We start from the raw sequence: 22,804 nt of genomic DNA on the forward strand, positions 1-22,804 counted from the left end.
GTTCTTTTCAGGTCTTTGGACACACAGCAAAAAAAGCTTACTAAAACATGTTTTAAGTACTTTGTATTTGTTATTTCTTGTGTATTTAACAATCCTGTGAGCTAAATTCCATTACTGCTGTTTCTTTAACAGGTAAAGAAATGGAACCCAGAAAGGCTAAGGGGTTTGTCTTGGACCACAAAGCTGGTAACCAGCTGGCATTCAGATCCCCCAGTAACACTATATCAAACTTTATTGCAAGATGGCTCATTCTTCTCAGATTATGCAGTTCATAGTCGCAATCTTATTTCAATTTCCCAAACCAAATTTATAAATTCACTAAAGTGCAAAGCTGAATGCCAGTGGCCACTGCTATCTAGGTGGGGATGCTACATGAAATTAAAACCTACACAGGAAAGGTCTACAACTGTCAAACTAGCACGCACTATCCATTCTGGGTTTCATTTGTTTGTTTGTTATTTGCACAATCCCAGAGTGCTGGGGATTGGAACCCGGGCCTCCAGAATGAGAGGCAAGCACTCTACAAGATGGGCTATCTGGCCTGCCCTCCATTCTGGTTTTAGAATCTTAAGTAAATGTAAGCTTGTACAAATTAAGTGCAGACTTGCCTTTAGAGTTTGGTAAAGAAACATCTATGAGCACTTTTAAGTTTAGAAAGTGAGAGCAGTGATATAAATTCAAATCTGAGAATGTACACAAATCAAAAGTAAAAAGCATAGTTTGTCTCCATGAACAGTCTCCATAGTGATAATTTTGCAAAACACTGAAAAACATTCAAGGTATTTAGAAAGACTATAAAGATGTTTTATGAAGATGGCACACAAAAACACTTTCTCATGAGCAGACAGGAAGCCCAACTTGGAATTTCAAATTAACTTTTTGTATGATGCATTATTTAATAAATGTTAGCATTAATTTTTAAAGGGTTTAATTTGCATACCATTACTGGGCCAAATGGTTGATGAGGATCACAATTAAAGAAAGATGCACCATTCATTTGCTAAGAAGAAAAAAATTTCGACAAAGTCAAATCTTCATCATTAAACAGAATAAAGGCAGCCTATAACTGCCAAAATGTAGAACTCCCTGACAGATGCAATTTAACTCCCATGATTATTTAAATCAGCCTCCTTTATGTATGACCCTAAGCAAAAGCTCAGTATCTTCTCAAGCAATAGGTATTTTTAAAAATTCTTTGGACTTCAGAGGGGAAAGAAGGCATTAAGAAAGAAAAGCAAATTGGGGATTGGGTTTGGAAATATAAACATATTTTGAAAGAATATGCCGTCAGTTAATGTTACACCATAAACATACAGCACTCATGCAAAACGGAAGACTCTTGACTAGCATATTTACTAGCATTTAGTTCCAACATCATTCAAGTTGTGTTTCATCCAAAAATCTTATATAGAGAACAAACACTGAGTCCATTGTCCTGGAGTTTATCATCTAAGTTTATTCTCTTTGGATGCACCCCTTCCACAATCTACTAAAGGAAAATAGTTACTGAGATACTATGTACTGGGCAAAGAATGGATGGTTATGTGCTAAGTGACAAACACAAGGATGTGTGTGATAAAGGTAGCATGTGACCTGCTTGTACTAAGCTGCCAGCAGAACATACCTGGTGTGATGGAATAGGATCTGGAAGCAAACCCTGTGCTAGTGGTTGATCCTTCACAAGAATGATCATTCACACCCTGATTCTGAACACCAGTTAAGTCACTAAACACATTTGCTTCCTCTAGTGTATGATTTTTTTAGTCATGAATTTTGTGTAGTACTGAAATAAATTAGGGATTGGATAATTCTTTAGCTGTGTCCATCAGGATACAGAATAGATGGTTTTGTGTCAGGTCCATTCAACTGACACAAGTTCCAATGGAGGGACAAAGTTGCAGAAGCAAGCACCTCAAGTTCATCCCAACAAAATCCCTGACCTCAGACCTTGTTGCTGAAATAATCACATATGTGATGTCTATGCAATTACACTGGACCAGACTTGGGAGGTAGTCCTCAAGTTGGATAATCTGTAACTTTGGGGAACCAACAAACATCAACAACAGCAACAACAAATCCCATGGGAAAACCAGCAAGAGATTTATAAAGGACAAGGACTATAATGTTTTCTAAGAGGTTAGAGAGAGGGTTGAAATCATTCTTTTTTTGTTTCAAATAACTTTTAAATTACAATCAAAGTAACTCGTACTCCCTATAAAAAAATTGGAAAATAAATGTTTGAAGAAACAAGATCATGATGACTATCAAGAGACAAACACTGAAAAATTTTGGCGTTGGAACTTTCAGAAACTTTTCTATACAAACGTGCTGATTATGCCCTCTTATTGAATAGCCAGCAAAATTTGGCTAATGAGATATGGTTTCATAAGCTGCAGAATGTTTAAACATTATGTACATGTAATGTGCAAGTTAAACTTAATCTACACATAATAATTTATTCACTAATATTTTGGTGTAGAACCTTGTTTATTTATTATAGGCCTTTTGATGGAAGGTACATGTCTTTATAATATAAATCTATTCCTAATGGACAATCAATGGTTTCTAGATTGATTTTCCTGAAATGAAAACAACATAATGACACCTAAAGAAATCTCATTTTAATCAGGATCTAGATTTTAACTACTTCCTACAATATTTCATGCTTATTTTATTCTCAAATAATTTCAGCAAATTCTCTTAGTACTCAAATTTATTGACTTCTTACAAAGAATTCTATTTAGTATACACAAAACCCCCTTCTGTCAGCACTCAAAGTTTACTTGACATATTAATCTCTAATTAGAGTTTATAACACCAAACAAAATAATAATAATAGGCATGAAAATAAATATTTGGCTCCAAGTCTACAGATTGATTGACAAATGGACAGGCAAAACAAAGGTGAGGATATGCTAGGGAGTAGCCTGCTGTTGGAAGGTATCACATCAGTGAAGCTGTTTACATAGGGCAGAGGGAGCATAGTAAGTGATCAGGTAAAAGAACTTCCTACATAATAATTATACAACTGGGGTTATCTTACATCGGTATCAATCCACATGTTCTCTGATTCATGATGTTTTGGTCTTATGATGGTGTGAAAGCCATCCACATTCAAGAGAAACCATACTTAGGGTTTTGAATGTTGAGCTTTTTGTAGGTTAGAGATATGTAGTGCTGTGCTTTTGTGATACTGGGCAGTGGCATTTCCCGGTAAGCCACGTGATCAAGAGAACAAACCAATGATACTCCACAGTGTACCATGGGGAGTTTGGTAGGTTGGGTGTGTTAAATGCATTTCCAACTTTTCAACTTCTGATGGATTTATTGAGACACACTCAATTTATTGAAGACCATCTTATATTATTCTAGTCACCAACATATAGTCCAGTAAATATTTTCTCATATTACTAATTATTTACTTAACATGATTTTTAAATTATAGTATAAACTCTATTAATACACTTAAAATATTCAACTACTCCCCTATTGTTGGGTGGTTAGGTTGCCACTATAATTTTGTTTTGACATGATACTACAATTTGAATGCATACATCTATTTTCTTAAGATTACACTCTTAGAATATTTAACATTTCAAACAAAACAAACACTTTGAGGACATTTGTTGCTTGGTTCCAAATTGATTACTGGAAACATTTTTATTATCCATTATCAATAATATGTGAGATTGTATATTTTCCATATCTTACTCAACACCTATTATTAATGTGTTTCTTGCATTTCAAACTTTCATTCTTATATTTTTTCCACTTTCCATTATACGTGCTATTTATTATTATTGTTGTACCTTATCTTTATTATACATTCTTCTTATTATTAAATTTATTTTCCATTGGAACAATGTTACTCACACAGACATATTAACAGGAGGGCAACATTAGAGGTATCTATGGAGTACTAGGTTTTTTCCTGGTATTTGTCAGACCAAAAGTCACCCATATTACTTGTATAGAAAACTAATCCAAGTTACAAGTAACCAAAATAAAATCTTAAGTTTTTTTCTAAATCTCTGTTTGCCATTGGGGAACTATTTAATGAGTTTGAGCTTAATATTTTCTCTGTGAAAGAGTTTGAGAGCAGTTTGTTCTTAAGGCAACCACCATACAAATCAAGGGTTGCTTTTGTATGTGTGACTTTATTCTATAGCTGATGGAGTACTGGCAGTAAATCAAAGCCTTCAAAAATGAAGGTGGAGCAGCTATCAATTTTACTTACCTCCACAAATAATGCTTTTTTCTATTTTATTGTCTACATTTCTTGAGTTGTTATGATAGTAAGAATAATTTTAGTCAATTAGAAATTACAACACAATTTACATGCAGGCATAAAATGTTTTTAGTTTGATCTAATTTTAATCAATGCAGGTTTTTAGATGTCTCTAATATCACATAGACAAGATACATGACAAATGCAAAATAAATTAAAATTTTTCTTAATAAAAAAGTGGACATAAACAATTACCAGAACTGAAGTCTGGGCATCTTTCCTTAAAAATAACTGAATATGCATAACAAAAAGGGAAGTTCACACAAACTGAACTGGCAGAGATTCATTTCAATGTAATGAGGAAAAATATGTACTGAGTCACCTGTGATGCCAAAAGAATTCTTCATTATTTGGCTTATAATTTAAAAAATTACCTCAAAATGTTTTAAATATGTGCAATATCTTATTTTTTTAAACTGACCTGGAACCCACAATATCTTTTAAAGTAAATTGATGAACTCTAAGGAAAAATGAACAGAGAGCAGAAATCAAATTTGTATTTTGGCACCAAGAGTCTGTGTGACTTTGGAAAATTTCTTAGGATGAGGTATCTTTCTATTGTAATATATCATGATTATACACATTCTATTATATGCACATTCTAAAGGAACAAAAGCCTATAATAAATATATGTGGTGATTTCTATAACACAGGAAAGACAGAGTTCATGAATATCTAAAGGGATGCCAAAGAATATGTCTTTTCTCCATTTCTGAAAATTATCTTTAAAATAATAGTTATTTTTCTATTAACAATTGGAATTACAATAATAATGGCAGTAACAGTATTGAGTGCCAAATATGGGCTTGGCACTTCACATAGAAGATCCTTTTTAAGCTTCCTAAGTAACACAAGTATATTAGTATCTCCATTTTATAGATGGATAAACGAAGGCAGGCAGAAGTTAAGTTTTCTAAATTCATCCTTCTAAACACTGAGGTCAACAGTATCTTGCAAGGAAAATATCATTATTTCATATCTTATTAGCACATGGCTTTCATTTTAAAGAGTGGGTATCTATACTCTGAAGTTTTTTTTCTCTAAAATCTAATATTACATTTTAAATTAAACTTTCTAAATAAATAATATTTAAGGAGAACATAATTTTTAAGTATAAAAGATAAAAAACATTATCAATTATCTATACATAATATTGCTGAACTAAGTATCTTTTTTCCTCAAACTGCCACATATGAATGAAGTTTGAATTCAAACTCATCCATTTAGCATATGTGTGATTTTGAACAAGTAATTTATTCTCTCATGCCTAATTTTGTTCTTATAGAACAGACAAAAAAAGTACTTCAAAAATTATTTTGAGAAGTTAGTGGCATAATAAATAGGAAAGTTGTCTGCAAAATTAAGGCACTTAAATGCAGCATTAATTGAGAGAGCCCCACACAAGACTTTTTGTCTTTCTGACACTATTTCTCTATAGAGGCTTCTGACATAGAAACAAATAAGTTAAATATTGAAAATGTTGATAAAACCAAAATTAATCTGAGAAAATTAGTATCCTCTCAAACTGTGGCTGGGATATTAATTGATACAAACTTTTGGCAATGTGTGTTGAAATTGTGAAAACTGACTAGTCTTTGATCTATCATTTCTACTCTAAGAATTCTCCCTAAGGGAATATTTACAGAGTTTTCAAAGGATTGAAGCAGTTTTTTAAATAGCAAATTAATTAATTAATATTTTAAAAAGAAATCAAATGCTCATTTAAAATTATAATACATCTGTATAATGGAACACTATATGATATATAAGGAAAGGAAGATTTTATAAGTTTGAAATATGAAGATGTCAAGAAGTACAATATTGTTAAGTAAAAAGAGGAAAGTTAGAGACTGTGTGTGTTATAATACACTTTTAGAAAAATATTATTTTTCTAGTTTGAATATGCATCATATTTGATTAGAATAATATAAATAAAGAGCAAGATATTGAGAGTCCTACTTTTATGGACTGAAATGGGTGTTGTTGAATGAGAGGTATTTTGTATGTCCTGTTTTTTTTTTTATTATGAGCATATGTTTTTGGAGATATAATATTTTAAGGAGTTTGATGCTATGAAATAAAAATACAAATAGTAAATAAAAATCAATGCCTTGGTCAGTGATGAGGCAAAGAAGAGGAAAAAAATTATCTGTTTATATAAAAAAGGAGCTCACATTTTCTACAACATAAAAAATGAAATGAATATTCATAAAATAAATAACAGAGGGAGTCTAAAACTATGTATGATGACTTCTGAGATGTATATATTCCAGTTGGTGGAATTTATAGCACCATAATAGTATTGCATTCTTACCTAAATTATTTTTAAGACTGGAAGTTGAATTATAGGGACATTATTAGGTAATATTTCATTTGTCAAAGTTCATTTTTCTTGTATTACACTCTGTCATTCATGCATCAGTTCTTTCATCATAAGCCAGACTAATTTCCCAGCATCATGCTAATCAATGAGTTTTTACATAATACAGAGGTTCCCAAATTTTTTCAGCTGATTAAGCCTTACTCTTACTATTTGGTGGGGGGGCGAGTACCACTAAAGCAAAAGAATTACTGACTGGTTCCATTTATTAAGTAGTTGGATCCAAACAACTTAATAAGCATTTATGTCCTAACAGTTGAGTTTCTGTTGGGCAGTGTACACCTTCACCAACTTTTGAAACAGATTGACTACCATTACTTGCATTTTCTATTTCATGTTACTTTTTGGGTGATACCTGCTTTTATCATAAGAATCATTCAAAACTCAGTTTCATAAATACACAATGTCATTGAAACACACATAGTGGTTTAATGTTGAAACTGTGTCTTTGTACTAAGGGTTCAAACCATTTCTGACACATGTTGCTTTGCTTACCATGAACATCTAAAATATGCCATGGTACTTATCAGCAAATCTTGATATCTTGGTTCATAGACAGGGAACCACTAATCTAGTGAGAAAGCTGGTCAAATAAACTGTTGATTACAGCTCATGTAATAAGTTTGATGATATAGGTGAATCCCAATTGCTTTGGCAGAAAGGACAGTTTATATTCCAGAATCTATGTGATTGTGAAGCAAGGAGCCAGAAGGTATCAAAATATTTATTTAGAACTTCAAAGATGAGATAGATGGAAACTTCATGAAAGAAACTACTGAGTCTATCTCAGTTATCACTGTATGTTTAGTGAACAGCGTAATGCTAAGCACATAGCAGACATTAAGGAAACAAGCAAAGCTGGGGACTGAATAAATACATACTCAGTAAAAGGTAGACAGGTAAAATAGGTAGAAGTGGGGCTTAATGGGTATGCTCAGCAGAGGGAGTAACAAGTTTGATAACAGAAGACATGGAAGCATTTAGTATCTTCTGAGAATTGCAAGTGATTCTGCATGTCCAGAGCACAGTGTGATTGATAAAGGAACCAGGTCCTCAGCAGCCATATTTCTTCAACCAAGAAATAAGTACTTGGATCCAAAACTCTCTTATCCTGAAAGCAATAGATAATCTCTGATCTATTGAAATACAGGAGAGTCATAGTTATATTTGCATTTTGGAAAATGGTCCTTTCTAAACAACACACAGTTATTATTGTAGAAGAGTGAAATTCTAAAGGCAGGCATTGATTGCACTTGGGTGAGAGAGGAAGACAGATACCAAATTCAGTTTGTTGTTGTTCTGCTGTTTTTTAGGTGAACATCAGTACAAAATAGGTGCTGGTGACAAGGATGAATACAACATTATGAAGTCAGATGACAAGAACCTCAAGTAAGAGCCATGTGAAACCTGAGGAAGAGGATGGTACCATATGTGAAGATGAAGGGTTAGATAGCATGGACTCTAGCCTCCTGGCCCTAAAACACAACTTTTAGAAATTTTTTTGGCGTGATCTACCTGTGACAAATTTTCTTTTGTAATTTTTCTGAAAATAACTATACTTTGCCTTCAATTTTAAAGGGTAGTTCTAAATTGGTGTTAATTTCATTCAGTATTTTACAGATGGAGTTCCATTCGTGTATGCCTTCCATTATTTTTGCTGAGAAGTCAACTATTACTGAAGGCAATAAATCCTTTCTTATCTTGTGATTTTTGAGATTTTATATTTGTCTTTGGGTTCAGTAATTATATTGTCATGCCCCAGTGAGCAGGTTTTCGTATTAGTTTGTTTATGGTTGTTGACACTATTGTTCTATTTACCCTGCTTTGGTTTTTGTAGTCTTTCCTAAATTATGGGTTTGATATCATTCATTAGTTTTGGATGTTCTCAGAAATATTCCTTTAATAGTTGTGTATGCCCCATTTTTTTTTAAACTTTGTATGAACTCTAATACAGTCTGTTAGGGCATTTTGCTATGTTCCAAATGTTTTTATTTCACTTTCTGTATTTTTCCATCTCCTTTCCTATTATGCTTTAGACTGGATAGTTTCTCTCTTCCAAAAGACTTATCTTCCAGTTCACCAATCCTGCTTTCTACTATGATTCAGAATCTGCTCTTATACTCATCTTTTGTTTTCTTACTTTCAATTGTTGATTTTTCAGTTTTAGGATCTCCATGTGATTCCTATTTGATAGATATTGTTTCTACGATGAACTTTTCCTTGATGTTATATATGTTGAATGTACTAATAACAATGAGTCTTAGATTCTTATCTGATCACTAACAGCTAGATCACAGGTGGTTTTAGTGCTATTGCCTCTCTCTCTCTCTCTCTCTTTTGATTTTTGGTTCATTCACTTCCTAGCATCCTCAGTGATTTTTTAATTGAATGCTTGGAAATGTGTATGGAAAACTATCAAAATTATTTAAGGCTCTGGTTAATGTTATCCTCTTCCATAAATAATTCACATTTATTTCTGGCATCAGTTAGGGTAAAGGTAGGTCTCCTGAATCTAAACTGGGATTGATCTGATTAGTAACTGGATTTCAGACTTTATGAGAACTCTTCTGCAATTTACTTATTCATAGGCCCTAATCAGAAGTCTTGATGTTTATTAATGTCTATTCTCCTTCTTAGACTGTGAAATCTAATATTTTACTCATGAGCATATGAAACATCTGATATCGCTGAAGGCCACTTCAGACTTTGACTCTTGTTTGGCTCAGCTTCTTGCTCACTGGGCCCCACACCCCAGATGCCCGTAGGGAACCCACCACAGTGCACTTCTCTTTGGGATATTGATACCTCAGGTTTTACTGTGTTGGTAGCCTGAATACTAAATTTTGCCTTCTAAGCTGTGTGAACGTCCTGGACATGTTGCTCAGTGTTCCCATCTGTCAGGTGCCATGCTCTTTTGTCTTGTCAATCTCTAGACCCATAGGCAGGAATCAGCAAGAATTCTGAGTGGAAAAGTGCTTTAGTGTATCAGGCTCACCTCAATATGCTTTTATTCTTTCTGGAATTCAGGAACCTCAAGTACTGACTGCTTTCATGTATCTCACACCTTCATATTTTTAAAAATAACTCTTATCCAGCTTTTCTTAGTGGTGAACATGGGATGAGTAATATATCTCACAAGTTAGGGCGTGAGAAATAAGCAGACTTTGAGAAAAGGAGTGTGTTAGATAACCAGGATTGTATTAGAGTTAACCTTATGATAGGAGACACAGAGAGCACAGTTGGAATCTTCTAGAAAGAATAATAGGATAGTGGCTCAACAAAGACAATGTAGACATGGATGAGAATATGGAAAAGTCCACATGAAGAACAGGTTGCTTTTGAGTGATGACCCAAAGTTAGGAATTTATGGCATGATGTCATTAACAGATTCCAAATAGAACTTCCCTCACCCCTGACTCTTTCCTCTCCCAATACAAACATGTCCCCACCAACCATTCTTAGAACAATATCATCTAAGTGCAATTTCTTTGCTTCTCTAGACAGTCTTTCTTCCCTGTGTACAGTCAAGAAACACCCTGTTGGTTGGGCTCTCACAGATTGCTTTCCTGTATGCCCCAGAAGTGTTTCTAAACAGCACGGCCATGGACTCAGAGAACAAGGCACTTTTCAAGGCTCTCTATCTCATCGGTTAGTTCAAAGCTCTCACCCAGCTCTTGTTTTCCTGATATCATTTAGTCTGAAGGTGTGCTTTCAGATACAGCTGGCCCAGTCTATCTGCCGAAGTTCATGATCTGACTCCCACTGCTACCTCATCCTCCCTTCCTTGAGCGCATCAGTGCTCTGCAATCTGACATCTGTTCATATCAGCCGTCACCACTTACACAGACTCTTGCAATAGCATCTTCCACCTCATCCTAAGCACCTTCCAATTGTAATCCATTCTCCACGGTGCTGTCAGGAATTTCTTTATAGACTTGATCATATCACACTTTGGTCAAAACCTTTGCTGGCTCCCTACTGTCTGAAGAATAATGTACGATCAATTCCCAAAGAAGTAAAAACTCTAATAATTATTAAAATATGCAAAAGATGGACAAAGCTGTTTTATGGAGGAAAAAGTCATAATTTTAAGTGTGTTATTATGAAATGAAAAGAATGAGTACAAATGCACTAAGAATTGAAAACCAGAAGTTAGAAAAAGAGTAATGAAATAAACTAAAATATAAGAAGAAATTATAGAAAATTTGCAATTGGTAAATAAATTTAATAGCTGCCTTGGAGAAGGGGGACTAATAACTTTGCCAGGTATTCTGGCAAAGTTAATTTAATATAAAAGAGAAAACACAAACAATATAACAAATCATACCAAGCATATTTAAAATCATAACAGAATAACATGTTTAAATCTATTTAATTCTATTCTTATTAAGCAGGAAATCTTGGTAAAAATAAAATATTCCTAATAAATAATTTTAAAGAAAATGCAAATTGACTAAATTAATTTTATAATCCTGGGAGAATTAGGAACTTTGTCATGTACCCACAAAAGGGTACATGACTCAGGTAGTTTCAAAAACCAGTTATGTCAGAATATCCAATGAGATTTATGCAATTTCATTAAATGTATCAAAGCATGCAATAAAAGGAAAATCTTTATAATTTATATATAAGCTGCCTATAATTCCAATAACAAAATTTAATTAAAATAGAACAAACAAGAAAACAAGTAATTCATGTCACTTGTAAAAATTGGGAAAAAACTCATACTTAAAACCTAAAATACAAACCTATTTTCTATCAGTATTGCAAAAATGATTTAGAATATCAATGACTATAATTCATCGGATCCAAATATCAAAATTAAGAAGTCCATATGATTATATAAGCAGGTACCAGCAGATATTCCTGTGGAAACACAGAAAAACAAGATTACAGGATACTTACTAAATTAAACATGGTGAGGACATTTAATTTGAAACCAATAGTCTTTCATCTTATCCAATGTGAAATAATAAGTATATAGGCAATGAATTTAGAAAAAAGACCAAGGTCATTCTACTACCATTATTACTGTAGAAATGCTGACTATATTATTTTCATATTTTATGTAGATTATATTATTTTTTTCAATTCTAAAAGTGCTAACATTGGCTAATGATACCATACCAGAAAACAAACATATAAATCAAGAAGTATAATTAAGAAATTTAATTTATCAGCTATTTTATTACATAAAATAAAAATTGCCACTTTCAAATATACAATTCAATGAGGTTTGACAAATTTATGCAATCATGTCATTGTGACCATAATCATCATACATAATCTTCCCTTTTAATTCAACCACTTTCCTAAATCCTCTGCCTCTGGCAGCCATTGATCCATATCCTGGCACTGTAGTTTTCCATTTTCTTGTAATTTCACATAAATAGAATTATACAACATATAATTCCTGTATCATTCATGTCGATTCATGCATATTGTTCAATATAGTAGTTACTTCTTATTGCTTATTGTTCTTATTGTAACAGTTCGTTTTGTGGATATAACACAATTTGCTTATTCATTAACTTGAATATTTGAGTTGTTTCTGTTTGGTGATGGCTACTATGATAAAGCAGCTATGAATGTTTGGTGCAAGACATTGTTCATACAATGTCTTAGTTTTATAGTTTTATAAAACTAAGTTTTATAAAAATGAAAACTTAGTTTTCATATTTCTTGTTGAATAACTAAGAATAGAATTGCTGGATCATTATGTGACTGCATGTGACTTTAAGAAAATTGGCAAACTAATTCTCATAGTAGGACATTTTTTCTTTCCCAGTTGTTCTACATCCTTGGCAACTCAAAATTGTATTTCTTTAGTTTTAGAAATGTAACACATCTGTAAGTATTTCAGTGCCGTTCTAATTAGCATTTCCTTAGTGAATAATGCTGTTGAACATCTTTTCATGATTGTATTTAATGTTCACATATCTTCTATGCTGAAGTCTCTGTTTCAAATCCTTTGTCCACTTTTCTTGGTTTATCTTCTTAAGTTGAAGGAGTTCCTTATAAATTCTAGATATGAGCCCTTTATTAATAATATGTTTTACAAAGAGTTTCTCCCAGTCTATAATATTTCCCTTTTCATTTTCTTAACAGTATTTTTGAAGGAAAAAAATTACTTTTGATATTTAATTATGTTTTATTTTTCTTTTCTGGTTCATGCTTTGAGTACTGTGTTAGAAACATTTGCCTAACCCAGATCAGAAAGGAATTTTTCCTGTTTCCTTTTAGAAGTTTTGTAATTTTAAATGCTTCCTATAGATCTGAGTCACCTAGAGGTCTGATCCATTCCGAGTTAAGTATTGTGTGCAATGTGAGATAAAAGTAGAGGTTCATTGTTTTGCATTTGATATCCAATCACTCCAGCATGTTATTGAAAAGACCATCCTTTCTCCTTTGACATACATGAGCACTTTGGTCAATAACCAACTAACCATTCATTTGCTGGTCTTTTTCTAAACTGATTCTTCTATTATGTGTATTCTACACTGTCTTATTTATTACAGTTATATAGTCAGTTTTGAAATCAGAGAGTCTAAATCTATTTTGGTCCATATTTTTCAAATTTGTTTGGATATTCTCGGTGTTTTGCACTGCCGTAAAAATATTAGAATCATTTCACCAATTTCTAAGAACAATGAACACCCCACCTACAAATACCTTGGGGTTTTCATTGTGATTTCATCAGATCTATAAGTCAATTATGGAGGAATGACATCTGTAAACTCTGTGTCTTTTACTTTTTCTTAGTGATGGTTGAGTTTTCAATGTACAAATCTTTCACATATTTTTAAAATGTATTCTTTGTGTGTTTTTCATTGTTCGTTGCTAATTTACAGATGTACACCTGATATTCTTATATTTACCTTGTATCTCAAAACTTCATTGAATACCTTTAATATGTCTAGTAGATATGTTTTAGAACTCAGGATTTTCTAGAGAGGCATAACCACAAATAAACACATTTTTACTTCTCATTTTCCAATCTCCGTGCATCTTTTTCTTCCTATTGCTCTGGTTAGGATTTCCAGTACAGTGCTAAATAAAATGCTACCAGGGGATATTTTTGCCTTTTTACAATTTTATGCTGAAGTCCTCATTTGTCCCCCATTGCACACAATAGAAGCTGTGGATTTTCCCATAGGTGGATACATTTCATAACTTGGAGGATGTTCCTTCCTATTACTAGAAATAATTTGCTGAGATTTTATTGTTCATGGGTACTGGATGTTAAATGCTTTTCCTGTATGTATTCAGATGATGAATATGATTTCTCTTTATTCTTTGGATGTGGGAAATTGAATTGATCTTTTAATATGTGAATAATTTTGCACATCTAGGATAAATCCCATTTGGCCATGATGCATTACCCATTTTATATATTACATATAGACTTTTTATGTATTTTCAAATTTAATTGTTCAAAGGATATGTTGCTTTGCAGTATTTTCTTATAACATATTTTGTTTGGTACCAGATTAACATTGGCTTCATAAGATTAGCTGGGAGGTATCCCCTTATTTCTGGAAGAGTTTGTGTGAAATTCCTATTGTTTCTTCCTTAAAGGTTTGATAGAATTCACCAATAAAGCTATCTGGGACTGATGTTTTCTTTATGGAAGAATTTTAAGTATAAATTTAACTTCCTCAAAAGATCCTGAACTGTACAAGTTATCTATTTGTTATTTAAGGGAGAGTTAATAGTTTGTAAATTTTCAAGGAATGTGGCCATTTCATCTTAGATATGAAACTTAATAACTTTAAATTGTTCATAGCAATCGATTATTATCCTTTTTATAAAAATGTGTTCTAACTAGTTATACATGACAGTAGAATGCATTTTGACATATTGTACACAAATGGAGCCTAACTGGCTGTACATGGCAGAGTCACACTGGTTGTGTAATCATACATATATATAGGGTAATAATGTCTATCTCATTCTACTGTCCTTCCCATCCCCATAGCCCACCCCTCCTCTCACTCCCTTCTGCACAATCCAAAGTTCCTTCATTTTTCACTACCCCCACCTACCCACTATGGACCAGTATCCCATTATCAGAGAAAACATTTGACCTTTGGATTTTGGGGATTGGCTTATTTCACTTAGCATTATTTTCCCTTTGCTGTTTGCAGAATTTATTATTATTGTTATTCTCAAAGAACTTGGTTTTGTTTTCATTGATTTTTCTCTATTGCTTTAAATTTTATTTTTAATTGATAGACAAAATTGTGTTTACTCCTGTTGTATATGGTGTTTGGACAGAGAGATACATTGTGGAATGACTAACTCTAGTTAGTTAACATATACATTCCTTCATAAAGCTGTTTTTTGATGAGGATAATTTAACATTTTTTTTCTTTTTAATGTATTTTTATTTGTTCTAATTAGTTATACATGGTAGTAGAGTATACTTTGACATATTATACAGATATGGAGTATAACTTCCCATACTTCTGGTCGTACATGTTGTAGAATTACATTGGTTGTGTAATCATATATGCACATAGGATAGTAAGGTCTGATTCATTCTATTTTTCCTATTCCCATTCCCACCCCTTATCTTCATTCCCCTTTGTCTAATCCAAAGTACTTCTATTTATCCTACCCCTTATTTTGAGTTAGCATTTGCATATCAGAGAAAACGGTCTCTGTTTTTTGGGGGATTTGTTTATTTCATTTAGCATGGTATTCTTCAGTTCCATCCACTTATCAGCAAATGCCATAATTTCTTTATTTTTTTTTGTGGCTGAGTAATAGTCCATTGTGTATAAACACCACAATTTCTATATCCATTCATCTGTTGAAGGGTACCTAGGTTTATGGCATAGTTTAGCTACTGTGAATTGAGCTTCTATAAACATTGATGTGACTGCATCAATTTAGTATACTGATTTTAAGTCCTTTGAGTGGGATAACTGAGTCAAATCGTGGTTCCATTCCAAATTTTCTGAGGAATCTCCATAGTGCTTCAATAGTGGTTGCACCAATTTGCAGCAAAGTATGAGTGTACCTTTTCCCCCACAACCTTGCCAGCATTTATTGTTACTAATATTCTTGATAATTGCCATTCTGACTTGAATGAGATGAAATCTCAGTGTAGTTTTAATTTGTATTTCTTTAACTGCTAGAGATGTTGAACATTTTTTCATGTATTTGTTGACCATTTGTATTTCTTCTGTAGAGTCTCTATTCAGTTCCTTAGTCAATTTAAAATTGGGTTATTTGTTTTTGTGTGTGTGTGTGTGTGTTAAGTTTCTTCAGGTTTTATGTCCTGGAGATTAATGCTCTATCTGAGGTCAGGTGGCAAAGATTTTCTCCCATTCTGTAGGCTCTCTTTTCATGTTCTTGATTATTACCTTTGTTATGAAGAAGCTATTAGGGGTCTTGTTAAGGAAGTCAGTTCCTAAGCTGGTATGATGGAGAATTAGGCCTACTTCTTCTTCTTCTCTTAGGCTCATGGTCTCTGGTCAAATGCCTAAGTCTTTGATGCACTTTGAGTTGAGTTTTGTGCAGTGTGAGAGGAAGGAGTTTAACTTCATTCTGCTACATATGGATTTTCAGTTTCCACAGCATTGGTGACAATACCTTGCCATTTTTGCTATTGTATCTCTAGTATAATTAGAATCTGTATTGTGATGCCTTCTGCTTCACTTTTATTGCTAAGAATTGCTTTGTCTATTCTGGGTCTCTTATTTTTCCAAATGAATTTTGTGACTGCTTTTTCTATTTCTATGAAGAATTTCATTGGGATTTTAATAAGAATTGCCCTAAATCTGCATAGCACTGTTGGTAATATGGCCATTTTGACAATGTTAATTCTGCCTATCCAAGAACATGGGAGATCTTTCCATTTTCTAAGGTCTTCTCCAATTTCTTCTTTTAGTATTCTGAAGTTTTCATTGTAGAGGTCTTTCACCTCTTTTGCTACATTAATTTCCAAATATTTTATTTTTAAATTTTGAGGCTATTGTGAATGAGGTAGTTTTCCTAATTTCTCTTTCAGTAAATATATCACTGATGTATAGGAACACAATTAATTTATGGGTGTTTTATTTTATATCCTGTTACTTTGCTGAATTTGTTTATGAGTTTTAAAAGTTTTCTGTTGGAAGTTTTTGGGTCTTGTAAAAATAGGATAATGTCATTGGCAAATACAAATAGTTTGAACTTCTCTTTTCCTATTTGTATCCCTTTAATTTCTTTAATTTAGTTTCTTTCTAATTGCTCTGACTACAGTTTTAAGGACTATGTTGAATAGAAGTGGTGAAAAAGAACATCCTTGTCTTGATCCAGTTTTTAAAGGGAATGCTTTCAATTTTTCTCCATTTAAAGTGATGTTGGTCTTGGGTTTAGCATACATTGCTTTTATAATATTGAGGTATGTTCCTACTATCCCTATTGTTTTCTATTTTTTGAACATGAAGGAATGCTGTATTGCGAAATGCTTTTTTCCCCCCATCTCTTGAGATAATCATGACTCTTGTCTTTAAGTTTATTGATGTGATGTATTACATTTATTGATTTCTGTATGTTGAACCAACCCTGTATCCCTGGGATGAAACCCACTTGATTGTTCTGTTCTACCTTTTTAATATGTTTTTGTATATGATTTTCCAGAATTTTATTGAGAATTTTTGTACCTATGTTCATCAGGAGTGTTGGTCTGAAGTTTTCCTTCCTTGATGTGTCTTTGTCTGGTTTTGAAATAAGGGTGGTACTAGTTCCATTGAATGATTTTGGAAGGGTTTCCTCCTTTTCTATTTCTTGGAATAATTTGAGGAGTACTGTTGTTAATTCTTCTTTGAAGGTCTTGTAGAACTAGGCTGACAATCTGTCTGGTCCTGGACTTCTCTTAGTTGATAGGTTTTTAATAGCATTTTCTATTTCATTGTTTTAAATTGATCTGTTTAAACTGTGTATGACCTCCTGATTCAGTTTGGGTAGATCATATGTTTCTAGGAATTGGCAGTTGTTGTCAAAATTTTCTATTTTATTAGAGTATAAATTTTCAAAATAATTTCTGATTATCATCTTATTTTAGTAGTGTCTTTCAAGATATTTCTTTTTTTATCATGAATTTTAGTAATTTGAATTTTCTTTCTCTCTTTATTAGTATGGCTAACATCAATTTTATTTATTTTTTTCAAAGAACCAACTTTTTGTTTTGTCAGTTTTTTGAATTGTGTCTTTTATTTCAATTTTATTAATTTCAGCTCTGATTTTAATTATTTCCTGTCTTTCCTGTCTTTTTTCTGCTTTCAGTGTTGATTTGTTTCTAAGGTTTTGAGATGTAAGTTAGGTTATTTATTTGATATTTTTCTATTCTTTTAGTGAATGATCTCAATGTAATGAACTTTCCTCTTAGAATTGCCTTCTTAGTGTCCCAGGGATTTTGATATGTTGTATTGCTCCAAGTATTTTTTTAAATTCATTCCTGATATGTTCTGCTATCCTTTGGCCATTCAACATCATATTATTTAGTCTCCAGGTGTTAGAGTAACTTCTATTTTTTATTTTGTCATTGATTTCTAATTTTATTCCTTTATTATCTGATAGGATGCCAGATTTTATCTCCATTTTTTCTGTATTTTTCTAATAGTTGTTTTGTGGCATAAGTTATGATCTATTTAGAGAAGGATCTGTGTGCTACTGAGAAGAAAATGTTCTCAATCTTCAAGGAAAGAAAATTTTAGACCAATATCTTTAATGAATATAGATGCAAAAATCCTTAACAAAGTTCTGGCAAACTGCATCCAAAAACATATTAAGAAGATAGTGCACCATAATCAAGTGGGGTTCACCCCAGGAATGCAAGGTTGTTTCAACATCTGTAAATCAATAAGTATAATCTATCATATCAATAGACTTAAGGATAAGAATCATATGGTTATTTCAATTGATGCAGAAAAAGCATTTGACAAAATAAAACACCCCTTCATGCCCAAAACACTAGAAAAAATAGGGATAGTAGGAACATACCTTAACATTGTAAAGGTTATTTATGCTAAGCCCATGGCCAACATCATTCTTAATGGAGAAAAACTGAAACCATTCCCTTTAAAAACTGGAACAAGAGAGGGATGCCCTCTTTCACCACTTCTATTCAACATTGTCCTTGAAATACTAGCCAGGGCAATTAGACAGACTAAAGAAATTAAAGAGATATGAATAGGAAAAGAGAAACTCAAGCTGTCACTATTTGCTGATGACATGATTCTCAATTTAGAGGATCCAAAAAACTCCACCAGAAAACTTCCAGACCTCATAAATGAATTCAGCAAAATAGCAGGATATAAAATCAACATGCATAAATCTAAAGCATTTTTATACATAAGCAATGAAACATCTGAAAGGGAAATGAGGAAAACAACTTCATTTGCAATAGCCTCAAAAAAATAAAATTCTTGGGAATCAATCTAACCGAAGAGGTGAAAGACCGCTACAATGAAAACTATAAAACATTGAAGAAAGAAATTGAAGAAGACCTTAGAAGATGGAAAGATCTCCCATGTTCTTGGATAGGCAGAATTAATATTATCAAAATGACCATACTTCCAAAGGCGCTATACAGATTTAATGCAATTCCAATTAAAATCTCTATGACATTTCTCATAGAAACAGAAAAAAGCAACCATGAAATTTATCTGGAAGAACAAAAGACCCAGAATAGCCAAAGCAATCCTGGGCAGGAAGAGTGATGCAGGAGGTGTCACAATACCAGACCTTAAACTCTACTATAGAGGAATAGTAACAAAAACAGCATGGTATTGGCACCAAAATAGACAGGTAGACCAATGGTATAGGATAGAAGACATGAAGACATACCCACGTAAGTACAGTTATCTCCTACTAGACAAAGGTGCCAAAAACTTACAATGGAGTAAAGATAGCCTCTTTAACAAATGGTGCTGGCAAAACTGAAAATCCATTACATTGCATTACAATGAAATTAAACCCCTATCTCTCACCCTGTACAACACTCAACTCAAAGTCGATCAAGGATATAGGAATTAGACCTGAAACCCTTCACCAAATAGAAGAAAAAGTAGGCCCAAATCTCCATCACATTGACTTAGGACCAAACTTCCTTAACAAGACCCCTATAGAGCAAGAAATAAAAGCAAGAATCAATGAATGGGATAGATTCAAACTACAAAGTTTTTTCTCAGCACAGGAAACAATCAATAATCCATCATTAATGGATAAAATTCTCCGTATATGTCAGTTAAGTCTAAGTTATTCATTTTATTATTTAGTTCTGTAGTTTATTTGTTTAGTTTTTGTTTGGAAGATCTATGCAGTGGTGAGAGAGATGTGTTAAAGTCATCCAGTATTGTTGTGTTGTGGTCTATTTGATTCTTGAAGTTGAGAAGCGTTTGTTTGATGTGCATAGATACTCCATTGTTTGGGATATAAGTATTTACAATTGTTTTGTTTTGTTGATGTATAATTCCTTTAAGTAGTATGAAATGTCCTTTTTTTGTCCCTTGTGATTAACTTTGTCATGAAGTCCACTCTATCTGATATAAGAACAGAGACCCCTGCTTGTTTACAATGTGAGTGATATGTTTTATCCCATCCCTTCACCTTCAGTCTGTGGATGTCTTTGCCTATGAGGTGAGTCTCTTGTAGACAGCATATTGTTGGGGTCTTGTTTTGTAATCCATTTTGCCAGTCTATGTCTTTTGATCGATGAGTTTAAGCCATTTACACTCAATGTTACTATTGAGATATGATTTATATTCCTAGTCATTTTGGTTTATATCTGGTTTTCAATTTGACTTAGTTTCTTCTTTGATTATCTTTTCATTTGCTGTTTTTCAGTTTTATTTTTCATTTCATTTTCATGGAATATTCTGCTGAGAATGTCCTGCAGTGCAGGCTTTCTAGTTGTAAATTCTTTTAACTTTTATTTATCATGGAAGGTTTTTATTTCATCTTTAAATCTGAAGCTTAATTTTGCTAGTTTTAGTATTCTTGTTTGGCATGTATTTTCTATTATTTCAAGACCTCCTAACTTTGAGGGTCTGGGTTGAGAAATCAGCTCAGATCCAAATTGTTTTCCCTCTAAACATAATTTGACATTTTCTCTGGCAGTCTTTAAAATTCTATCCTTATTCTGTATGTTAGGCATTTTCATAATATTGTGCCTTGGTATACATCTGTTATAATACTGCATGTTTGGGGTCCTGTAAACCTCTTGTATTTGATTTTTCATTTCATTCTTTAGGTTTGGAAATTTTCTGATATTATTTCATTGAAAAGATTGTGCATTCCTTTGGTTTATATCTCCATGCCTTCATCTATCACAATAAATCTTAAATTTAGTCTTCATGTTATCCTACATGTCTTGAAAGTTCTGTTTCTGGCCTCTTAACATCTTTTTTACATGGTCTACTTTATTTTCAATACTACATATTTTGTCTTCGTTGTCTGAAACTCCATCATCCAAGTGGTCTAGTCTATTGATCATGCTTTTCATTGAATTTTTTAATTTTGTTTACTGATTCCTTCATTTCAAGGATTTCTGCTTGATTTCTCTTCAGAATCTCTATCTCTTTATTGATGATCTTTTACCTCCTGGATTTTCTCTCTGATTTCATTCTTTATGTCATCCTTTACCTTGTGGATTAGTGTAAGTATGTGCGTTCTAAAACCCTTCTCTAAAATTTCTTCTACTCTGGTGTCAATAGATTCTGTTATTAGAGCATCATGGTTTGTTTGGGACAATTTTTTCCCTTGTTTTTTATGCTGTTTGTGTGTCCACCCATATAGCAGCAAGAATCTGAGGCAATAGTTTCTACCCTGTAGACTTGTAGTGTCCCTGAAGGTTTCTAGTACCTCACCATTAAAGGGGAGACAAATAATAACAGCATCAATGCAAACAATATATAGCCTTAAACCAAATAGCTCCTACTAAGATATCTACAGTTTTGTTTGTTTGTTTGGGGATACTGGGGATTGAACTCAGGGGCACTCAACCACTGAACCACATCCCCAGCCCTTTTTGTATTTTATTTAGGGACAGAATCACACTGAATTGCTTAGGGCCTTGCTAAGTTGCTAAGGCTGGCTTCGAACTCAAGATCCTTCTGTCTCAGCCTCCTGAGTCCCTGGGATTACAGGCATGTGCCACCATGTCTGGTTGTATCTGCAGTTTTGTTACAATAAACAGAAATGGTATGTTCAGTTATTGCCTACAATAAAAGAGTAAGTTGGTAAAAAGGTTTACGATTTCAAATGGCGAACAGAGAGAACAGAAGTGGTGTAGGATGTGATTGTTAGGAAGGGGGAGAAAAGACAGAAGTAGAACATTAAAGGAAGAGTGAAAGAGGAATTAATAGAGGTTGTCTGTTAGAAAGAGAAAAGAGAAAGAGAATCAAGGGAATCAGATAAGCGAGAGAAAAATATATATGAAGTAAAAATTTTTTTAAAGTGAAAATAAAAGAATACAAAACAAAACTGAAATATACTAATCAAACATCTTAGTCCTCAATAAACTGATGTCTGAAAAATCATCAGTTTCAAAAATGGTAGAAATATGAGAGAAAAAAGAAAAAGAAAAAAAAAAGATCTCAATGAAAAGTTAAAGTATTGTTTCTGTTTGAGTTCTAAAGATTCTCAGCTTCCCTTCTCAGCAGTTGGGTGGAGTTGCCTGGAGTATGATGCTTGTTCTACCTTCAGGGTGGGATTGCTAGGTTGAGCAGGTTAATCCTGGAGATGGAACTCCTGCAGGTGGGGTTTAGGCTTAGGTATACTCCAGTCTCTTTGTTAAATGCCAATTGATCTGAGATTTTAAATCAACTCAACTCCAGGGCCCAGTAATTGCCAGTCCATGCTGGAAGAGAGCACCCCAAGAATCACCTTTGGGTTCCATATGTGGTGTAGGAACCAGTTCTTAGCCCACTAGGTTGTCTGTGGATCCCACAATTTCTGGTCTCAGATTCAGTTTCCAAACTCAATCTTTCCCACCCCTGCCCTTACAATTCCAGTCAGGGGTTTCCCTACTTGCAGGTCCTGTAAGAAGCTGAATTGGAAGAGGGAGGGGAATAGCCAGGTATGTTTCTGTGACCAGTATTCCCCTGTGTAAACCTCTCTCCATGCTTGACTTTCTTCTGGTC

This window comes from Sciurus carolinensis, chromosome 1 (genome assembly GCF_902686445.1).
Source record: "Sciurus carolinensis chromosome 1, mSciCar1.2, whole genome shotgun sequence".
Lineage (NCBI taxonomy): Eukaryota > Metazoa > Chordata > Mammalia > Rodentia > Sciuridae > Sciurus > Sciurus carolinensis.